Here is a 10,925-nt window from a genome sequence, read left to right as displayed (position 1 = left end):
ACACCATCTGCTCAGGACCCTGACAGTAGATACCACAGAGCATTCCTGCCTTCCAGCCCATCTGCATGGCATGAAACAGCTTTGCCCTGCAGAGCTCAGCCTGTTTATTGATTTACTTTCATATACGCTGAGTTTGCAGCCTGGCAGCTCACAGCAGTGTTCGTTTCAGGAATGCCCTTGATCCCTGCCCAGAGCCAGGCCCTCTCCAGCCTCAGCAGTCAGCTTCCCAGATGGCAAGGGAGTGAGCAGGGCCTTATAAACTCTCATACAAGCACAGGGCATCGCTGCTGTCTCCTGGTGTGCTTCATACAGGAACTCAAACCCAGCATCCCTGTGGGAACAACTTGCAGAGCCGTGTTCTGTGCCAGCCACACTTTTCCTCACCATCATCCCTTCAAGGAGCTGCTGGCAGGGCCAGAGCAGCGAGAGGGATCCCAGAGCAAAGCTGAAGTCAGCAGGGCAGCGCTGGTGACATTTCTGTGGTACACAGCCACCCTCCCATGGCCCACAGGACCCTCATACAGACCCCCTGAGCTGCACCAGAGGCCCTTTATCCATGGGAAAGGCTGCCTGGGGCAGGTTCACAGGGGCTCAGCAGAGATTTCCCACCCAGCCTGTGCACTACCCTGTGCCAAGGTCCCAGTAAATCAGTTAATTTTCCAGAAATGCTCCAGAGTTTATGTGCCTGTGCAGGACAGCTGCTCCCCTGTGCCATTATGGCAACAGATTGATCTGAAGGCTTTTCCAAGAGACAGAGGAAAATGCTTTTTCCTCATACTAACAGCAATGAGACACTGGCACAGGATGTACCAAAGCAATGCCAGGCATCCAAATCAGGTGGAGCCAAGTTAGTTATTACTCTTTAAACAAACTGAAAAATTTCATATTAATTAAGACAGAACTTCATCTTCAATTTCTGCAAAACAGGTGTCCTGCATGCCAGAGCAAAGACCACGTCTAGAGATGAACAGGGCTGCTCTGGGAGGATGGAGCCCAGGGCTCACCTCTGCACATGGGCACAGAGTAAAGCCGGTGAGAAGTGTCAGCTCTGCAGTCAGAGATTTTTCAGAAAAAACAAAACAGGATTTTGCCCACCCTGAGATGTCAATTTGCCCAGGCTGGGCCAGTGCTCTACTCTGTCAGTGAGTCAAGGTGGACAAAGGGACCTGAGGCTCAAGTAAAGTCCTTTTTGGCTCAGAGGTGAGACCTGCAAGGCACCAGCAGCACCAGAAAAATCCCCACACTAAGGCTTAAGCGGGGTCTTGGCACAGCCAGGGAGCTGCATTTTCTGCCCCTTTTATTTTATTCCGTTCCCCGCCCTGATCATTCAGTAGTCGCTCCATGTAAACAGCCCCACCCGCATTCCCAGAGCAGGGGGAACACGGGTTCCCACAGGCCATCCCATAAATTTATTTATCCTCCCTTTTCTTGGGACCAGGGCTCTGCTGTTTCCCTGTGCCATCTCCTGTGCTCTCGACAGGCATGGACAGCACTGACCCGTGTCACTTTGGTGCAATCTGACCACGGGTTTTACATCAATAGGAATGGAAAGTTTTAAAAGATTTGCAAAACATCAGTTCAGTGGCTGTGTCTGCTCCTTATTTGGTCTCTGCTTTGCATTCATTTTCCAATCAAAAAACCTTCCACAAAATCAGGGTAAAACACTCTCAAATGACAAATGACTTTTCTAAGCTCTTAGTCTTTACTTAAGTCAATGTAAATCAGATATTGAATGATTATTCATACACTTAAAATGTGCTGCATTTTAAATCCGTTCTTCACTGAGGTGCCAACAAGAAGGAAAAAAAAGTGCCAGCTCAAGGAGCCGTGCCCCCGGTCCAGCTGTCTCACCAGCCTCTACAAACTTCGGTTTTTGTTTGTTTATTCCATGTGTGTATATAATCACATAAACTTACTTTCCCATGTTTGCAAAATAATCTCAGTGAACGGTGTGTGGATTACAAACCAAACCTGCTGTGGGCTGAAGAGAATTGTCCTTCCAAGGAATGCTGGGGCCACTCAGCCGGATGGTCCCTACTGAGTTCTCCTGGTCCCCACAGGGCCATGTGGAGTTAGTTACCCACCAAGAGGAGTTAGAAGACAAGCCCCACTCCAGAAGGCAACAGTAATGATAATTCTTACCTCCATTAGCAGCACAATGGAGGAACGCCATATAGCCAACCCTGGATCCGCAATAAGGGTGTCTGGCAGGGTATCGCCACTGAACAGTCACTTTCCCTGCCTAAAAATCCTCATCATTTCAAATAACAGCAGAGTGTTCTCAATAATGAACTCAAGGACAATTAGCTGGAATCATCCAGCGAAACCCAAGATACCTTGGAGGAAGTGTTACAGCTTGCCATAAAAATATATCCACTTAATTTGTTACACTCGAGTCATGTCACGGGCAGAGGCAGCGCAGTCCAAGGGGCCGGATTTGCTGCTGCTGCCATTAACGTTTTACCAGCCTCATTGAAACAAGAGCAGCAGTTATTATTGGACCAGTTACAGCAGCACTAACATTTACACGCCAAACTAGCTAACCATTATTTTAAAAGTCACTGAAAGTACAGCTAAAATCTCCCTAGGTGAATTCCCCAGCGTTTCTGGAGGGAGGAGCTTCTGGAGCTGGGGCGCACAGGGACTGCGGGTGCTGGCACCCTTCTGCACTGCGCTTCTCCACATCGCACTTGTATTAACTGTGGGGTCACAGAGGGGCCCCACCACTCAGCAGAGCTCCTCGTTAGCACGAGCAAGTCTTTCATTAAAGGAAGTTAAACTACAGCCAAAACGAACTCTGGCAACAGGAGTTTGTTCTGCCCACGCATGGCGGTGGCAGGCACTGCCCCAGTGAAAAGCACTGCCCCAAGCTCAAAGCTGACACTGGGATGAGACCTCCCGACCAGCATGGAGCCCACAGTGCTCTCTAGCAACAGCAAAATTAAAACTAATGAGATATTGGATAGTTCATTTGGTGAGGAAAAATGTCAAAAGCAGCTGAGCCATTATAAAATACTGGAGCAGATGCTCAGGGAGTAGGAGGCACCCAGGAAGCAATGGCCGGAGGTACCAGCTGGCCCAGAGCCATGCCCGCCACCCCTCTCCTGGTTTTGTTGGAAACGGAAGTGACCTGCATGTGGCACTGCTCCCTTGGGACACAGCTCCCTTGGGACACTGCTGAGAACTGCTGGTGAGAGGGCAGATGCCTTCCAGCTCCCCATGGATCTGCTCCTCAGCAGTGAGTGCAGAGGGGCACCGAGCACTGCTGTGCCCAGGCTCCCATTTCTCACCCTGCACATCCCCCGACACAGAGATGGTGAGGCTGGGACAGCACAGAGGAACAAGGATGTCCCTGGGCTGGCAGCATCACAGACACCAGCCAATGCCCTGCCCTCCAGGATTTATCCACCATTAGTGGTGCATAACAATTAAACAACCAGCCAAGCATTGTCGGGTGAGCAACAGGACCTCACACTGCTTCTCCCAGGGCACTCGGTGCTGCAGGGTTGTATCTCACACCTGAGCTCATTGTTGGAATAATTAAGAGTTTCCTTTGGTTTAGAACCTTCAAAATGCAACGTATTCACAGTTTTTGGCCCAACTGTCTTGGCAGAAGCTTTTCAAAGGACACACTCTGTGCAAAACAACTTGTCACATCCCAAGCAAAGCCTCCAGAGCCGCCCAGAGGAACCTGCTCCAATCCCAGCTCTGGCTGCCAGCGTGGCTCTGGGCTACCCACAAATGCAGGGGTAAATTCAAATTTTGTCTTTCATGAAATTCATACTGTCTCGTACCATTGATATCAAAGCAACTGGATGCAAATTTGATACTCAGTACATATTTCTTTATAGAAAACAACTCCAAAGGGATGACTAAATTGCTTCTCATTCCAGCTTGGATTTATGACTTTCTCGAACATCACATGGATGCATTTGCCTGCCTCTTTTTTCACCTTTCCAAGGTCAGGAAACTTCTTTAGCCCAAGTTTATGGGCAAACAGCCAAGAATGCAGCATTTCCAGTGTTTTACAGCAAAACATCCATAACAAACAGCAGGACTGCCCAAAGTGTCTGAGCAGAACTAAAAACAAAATATCGAAGCAATTCATCACAATCTGTTTGCAGCCCAGAATATTTGATCCAAGGCCACGTGAGACTGCAGACCAGTCGATAACCCAGACACACCCTCAGCTCAGCCAGGCGCTGCTTTTGCCACAGCATTGCACCCAAGGATGCACCAGGTGCTCCCTCTGCACTCACCTGCCCTGACACTGCGACCAGGTGGAAACCTGGGATTTATTTCTTGGACTTAAATGCAGCAGTAAAGTTTGAAGCTGTGCAGAGCAACAGGTCCAGCAGTCATGGCCTCGCTTCTTCCCTGTATTAGAACATTAGAAATAAACCAGTGACTTCCTCAGAAATGATGAACAACAACTACTGGCAAGTCAGCTCTCACCAGACAGGTTGGATTCCCTGCCCAGGTCTCGCTGCTGATGGATGTCCAGGCAGCAGCACTTCAGTTCCCCTGCCAGGCATCCGCAGAGCCCGTGAGTGACACTAACAGGGCAGGTGACAAATACAGCACCCAGAGTGTTTGGTCTCTCCCATCCATCACCTTTTTTGCCAGGTTTGAGTCTCCTCTCACCAGGAAAGGTGCTAGGGAACACCTCACACCGCTTAGTGGAACCACCAAAGGAAAACCACACATGAAAAAGCATTTCAGAGGTGATTTGTTTTCTTAACACATTTAGATGGGAAAAATATATTTGAAATTGCTTTGATATTGGCAAGAGCAACATTGGGAAATGTATGAGAATTGAAGAAGTTCCAGCCAGAAAAGGGACAAGAGAAAAAGCAGGTTCTTTAAAAAAAACAAAACTAAAAATAAACAAAAAGCCCACACAACAACCCAAAGCAAAATAAAATCAAAACAGCCCCCCAAAAAAACCAAAACAAACACAAACCAACCAAAACACACCAGCACTCTAAGTGCACTGCTAAAATACACATTCTTTCACATGCAAATCTTCCTTTTCACTGCTTCATTGATTCTGAATAGGGGTAAAGACAAAAGACGCTAAGATTGAATTTAAAGCAAAGGCAGAGATACTAAACAGAGAAAAGTAAACAACCTTTTTTTTGTGAGGGAGGAAGAAACCAACAACAAATAGATGAGATGAAAATGAGCTGTTTAAGACAATTTCTTTGTTCACATCAAATAGTTACACTCTTGTAGCTATACAAAAGATAATTTGGGAAAGCAGAAGGAAACACCGGGTCCTCCCTCTCCCTTTATTAACTCTTAGGTGTTTTTATTGCTCCGGACACAGACTCACAGCCAGGGGAGAAGGGAAAGGGGTTCCACGTGAAGGGCTGCAGCTGCTCGACAGCAGCTGCTCGTGAGCAGGGCCCCAGGGAGAAGCTGGTCCTGCCCGGGCGCTGCACAGCGGGGCAGCCGCAGGTCTCTGCCCGGAGGTGGCGGATGCTTTCCTCACCGCCACCCTCTGCCTTGGCAAAGGGAAGCACCGCGGCTCCAGGGATGCTCCAAGGCAGTGATCCAGCGTGGTGGGGCCTCGTCCTCACCCTGACACCCCGTGGGATGGGCTGGGCCTCAGCAGGGCACCGGAGGGAACCAAGACCCCCCAAACCCCTCCCATCCTCCCTCCGACACTGGCAGCCCTCCCGTGTTTCTTGGGGCTCCGCTGTGCTCCAGAGCATCCAGCTGTGCACAGCTGGCAAATGAAGTGCTATCACACACACCCAGTGGGATAAAGATAATGAAGGTTTAATGTAAAACCGTGTTAAATGTGTTGCAGATTCCCTTCCCCTCCCTTTTTTTTTATCCTCCTTCAAAGCATCAGTACATGCTTGGGAACTGGAAAGGTTTGCCTGGATCAGAGCAGGGCTGGGTTTTATTATTTCACCATGCAAAGATGAAATCCAACAGAAAAATAAAAACCAAAACAAAAAACAAAACAAACAAAAAACCCCAATCAAAGAAAAAAACCCCAAACCATTTCTTACTCCCTCCCTAGCTGCTCTACACAAAAAAATTTACTAACAAGGAAACCTCTGCTCAGCTCTGTTCCATTCCTTTCTTAAATTACATTGAGCTTTCTGATTTTGTTTGAGGAATTGTGGGGGTTTGGGTTTTCCTAAGGCCCCCTCCATCTCAGTCACCTGAGGAGAGGAAGGGCAGAAGAAGGCACGGTCCTGGGGCTGGGGGTTCCCTGCCAGCACAAGGTCCTGACAGAGCTGGACTGCACTTCCCACAGGCTGGAGATATGACAAGCCCGAGATCCTTCTTAAGGCACTGGCCAAGGGGAGAGAAGGAGGGAGCTTGTTAAAAGAGAAATCCTGGGCAGCTCCACTGTGAAGTCTGGTGAGTGATAGCAAATCATCATGACAGAGCACCCGCTCAGCACCCACCCCTGCTGTGGATCCATCCGCCACGGCTGGTGCTGCTGTGAACGGCGATGGGGATTTTATCCTAAGTCACTGACCCTTGCTCCGTGCTACAAATGCACTTTATGTGAAGCAGAAGGAAAATGCCTGAAGAATTGCAAATGCCTTTTGAGCAGATTCCCACGAGACCCTGTTAAGGACAGTTCATTGGCTCTACAGTTGTTACTGACATCAGAACCAAGTGGGAAGAGAGGCAGAGAAGTCGCTCCTCAGTGGAGTGGGCACATCCCAACCTGGCAGCCACAGCGGGACAGACAGCACAGCGAGCAGAGGTGGCTTCCTGGGCAAGGTTAGCGTGGAGCCACTGTGCCAGCATAGCCCAGTGCAATTCAGCCAGTCCAGAAAAAAATCTCCATTTAGAGGGATAAACCCCAGAGCCCAGGAGCCATCAGTCTGGAGAAGTCCAGCAGCATGGTGACCACAAGTCCAACAGCAGAATGTCACAGGCTGTCCCACGATTGTAACTGAGGTTTAATTGCATTATAAAAGGGGCTCCAGGACCTACATCCAGCCCTTGAAGGGTTTCCTGGGACGATTTCCTTATGCTTGTAGTCACTGTCAGCATCTTCCAAACCAGCCCAAGGTGACATATTGCAACTGGAAAAATGAAACATGGAGGAAAGAGGGTAGCATGTGCCTGGTACACCGAATCATGGAATGGTTTGGGCTGGAGACCTCTGAGGATGCCTGGGCAAGGGGGTCTTGTTTTACTGCTCCATAAGTGTCTCTGTGTGCATCTGTCTTGCACAGAGGAAACTCCCATTCCTTGAGCAGCTGAACTTCCCTCTTCCACACAACGCCACAAAAGGGATTGCTAGTGTGATTTAGGACTCTTTTCCCCTAGATCCCCCTCAAGGAAGCTTTGCAGGTGGTACAGTGGGACAAGAGGCTTCATCCGCGAACTTCCTCCTTCTTCTGTGTGCTGGGCAAAACAGCTGCTTAGAAGGAGCAAAGGCAAGTGCAACGGGATATAAATAGGAGTGAGAGTCCCCCAGTTCATTCAGTTTCCTTCCAAAATTAGAAGACTTCTATTTAGAGGGACGCACTTTCTCTTACCACAGATTGACAGAATCATGGGAAATGTCCTTGGAGCCCCTCACCTAAACAAGTTTTGTGCCATTCCCAGCAGAGGTGTCTGCTCTGGGAGAACCTTCCTGAGTATACAACAGACGCCCGGAGCGAGCAGCCCCATCCCCCACCTCGGCAGGCTCTCCTTCAGGCCACCTGCCCTGCAAACCCACCGTGTGTTTCCCCATCCATCACAGACACCAGGTAGATGCTTCCTTTCCTCTTTAATCACACCCCACATACACACCTCTTTTCTCTAGCACACGTCTGAAGACTATCAGCATATCTGATACCACTCCCTCCTGAAATCTTATTTGCGGTTTATATTTAATGCAAATATTAATTCACTTGCTCCTTACCGAGGGTCTGTCCTTCAGACACACTGGCTGGCACAGCACACAGCTCCAGCCATCGTCAACCCATCCTTCTCCACACCGGAGCCAAGACAATGCCAGTGCAGCTCGCGGCCAGGGGCTTTGTGCCCACTCGGGCCCGCAGCAGCTCAGGACTGGTGTGGGGGTCAGAAATGTCCCTCTGCAGCCCTGCTGCAGCTGCCCACCCGCACTGGCTAGAGCAGCGCGACACGGACCGCAGCAGAGGGGCTGCCGGCCGGGCATCCCGCAGGTGACGGCTCCGCGTCCTGCCGCAGCGGGGACAAACCCCAGCCGAAGCCGTCCCCCCGAGCAGGGTGCGCTTTCCAGCCGAGCTGTCGGCACTCCGGGAGCCCACGCGTCCCTGCGGCACAGAAATACCCGTGCGGGGGCCGAGCCGCACCATCGCTCCTCCCGCGCAGCTTCCGCGGCGCAGAAACAGAGCGGGCCAGGGCTCCGTCTGACGGGGGATACGCAGGGCAGGGGCCAAGGGGCCGAGCCAGCGCTGCGAGGCAGGGAACGCCAGCGCTGCTGCCCCGGCCGGGCCCGGCGCGTCCGCTTCCAGCGCAGCAACCCGAAACCTGCGCACCCTGAGCGCAGAAGCAAAGCCTCCTCTCTCCACCGGCATCGTGGTTTAGATCTTATTTGAGCATCTACATTCAGATCTCTGATCAGTAAAGGCTGGAAAGAGACATATGATCCACCATTAACTCCAGCAACAGGAATTAGAGATAAGTACGTTTTTTACAATGAAGGCAGAGATGCCCTGGCACAGGGTGCTCGGAGAAGCTGTGGGCTCCCCATCCCTGGCAGTGTCCAAGGCCAGGCTGGATGGGGCTTGGAGCACCCTGGGATAGTGGAAGGTGTCCCTGCCATGGCAGGGGGTGGGATGAGATGGGATTAAAGGTCCCTTCCAACCCAAACCCTTCTGTGATTCTATGGACACAACCTTTGCCATCAGCTGCAATTGATGATGAGCCAGAAAGTCCCCTCTGAATCCACCACCCTCCTCCCTGCACAATTCAGGACAGCCTTTGCCTTAGGGAGAGGGGAACAAGTCCCAGGGCCACTGGGAACTTGGACACAGGGCAGGTACTTCCACCACCACAAACCAGGCATGCCGTGTGCCTCTGGCAGTGTCAGTGCACGATTAATAACCTTCCTCTGTGTCCAAATGAGAAACAGAATCCCAGCCCTCCTATATTGCAGGAATTTTTTTAAGCTCAGTTTTTTGCAACCTGTCAAGATGCTCTTTGCAATTTGTACCCTGCTGCATCACTCCAAAGCACAACTAGCAGCCTCTCAGCCAAGCTCAACCAGGTATTTGTTCAGTTAATATGAGAGAGTAATGGGCACAGAAAGGACACTTGTGCACCACATTTATCTACTACATCAGCAAAAATACACAAACAGATCTCAACTCTGTTTAAGAAGCAGTACTGAGGCTCCATAGAGCTCCAGATAGAAGTTTATCCAGCACAAGAAACCATGCAGCATATTTTCAAAGAGCAGTGTTCCCCACTATGCTTCTGCAGCACCATTTTTCACCAGAGACATCTCTTATTGTAGTGTCAGATACAGGCACTGTGTAACGAGTTCAAAACCCCCCAGCACACTGCTGGCCAAGCACTGTGGAGCATCCAGCCAGGACTGTCACTACCCCAAGAGCCACACACTGTTCCCCAGCTGCCCACCCTCTTCTGCTCTTGTGGCATTATTTGGTGACCCCCTGAGCCACGACCTTCAGGTCAGCCCGAGCCCAGGTTTGGATGGGTTACTGTAAGAAGCCTTCTGGGAAAGCTACAACTGACTTTTTTTCTTTCAATAATGGCTTTTATTGTAACTACAAAATAAGTGTTGTCTAAGGGTTTGCCTTCCACCCACCTGCTGTAAGGGGTTTCAACCCTACAAAACCACTGGGCAAATATACTTGACTTTAGATTTTCTCTCATTTCAGTGAACTGCACAACAAAAAGTACACTTGCAGGGAGGATGTCCCCTTGGAGGCTGTTCACACACACACACATCCCCACCTCCCTGTGCAGGCCCACCTGCACATGCAGACCCGCCCTCCAACACCACCTGCCATCCCTCCCTGACACAGGCAGAACTGCTGCAGGGCCCTCAACACCTGCCCCAAAGGAGAAGCCATCCCAGTCAGGCTCTAGCATTGCAACTTTTCCTTCTTACAACCTGATCTTTCATCCCAGCAAAGCAGGCAGATGTCTCTCACCAGAGTGGGCTCACCTTGCTGTCACTCCTGGACCAGCTTCACCCAGAAAACCAGGTGCAGCCCCTGCTCCCCTCCTGCTTCCCCATTCCCTCCCCAGCCCCAGCTGGGTCAGTGTCACACCAGTGGCTGATGGGCTGTTCTGTGGTGGGACAGCTGGTTCCCATCGCCCTCATCTCTCCTGCTGCAGTAGGCATCGCTCCTTGGCTGGCACCGGGCACCGTCGCCCTGGACATGGCACAGGCAGCGTGAAACACTTGGAGAGAAGAGAGAGGCCTGTTTGGTCCCTGGCAGATAACTCCAGTGCCACTTCAGCTTGCCCTGGCAGGGGTCAGTTCCCAAAGGCAGTGCCATCCCCTCCTCTGCAGGGGTTTGGGTGAACCCCCATTCCCTTGCTCCATGCTGAATCCCGGAAACATGGAATTGCCTGGGTGGGACCCCCCAGGGGGCTCTGCTCTGGTCCCTGCTCAAAGCCCAGCCAGCCCTGGGCTCAGACCAGGTTACTCAGGGCTTTACCCCCTTGGCTCTCACAAACCTCCATGGACAGAGGTGCCACACACTGTCCTCCCTGCTTCCCTGCCTGGGGGGAGGCTTCTCCCAACATCGAGCCTGAGCCATTTGGCCAGCAGCTGGAGAGGCACCAGGACCAGAATCCTACTCCTCCCCTGCCTCTTCAGGAATCGTGGCACAAAATGCTGACACAAGAAACTCCTCATCTCTCTAATGTTCAGGGAAGGTTCTGGCCCAACAGCAAATTACTCACATTCATCCTCCAAGACAGTGACAGAACAT

Source organism: Corvus hawaiiensis, chromosome 6 (genome assembly GCF_020740725.1).
Source record: "Corvus hawaiiensis isolate bCorHaw1 chromosome 6, bCorHaw1.pri.cur, whole genome shotgun sequence".
Lineage (NCBI taxonomy): Eukaryota > Metazoa > Chordata > Aves > Passeriformes > Corvidae > Corvus > Corvus hawaiiensis.
Note: the sequence above shows the minus strand (reverse complement) of the source record.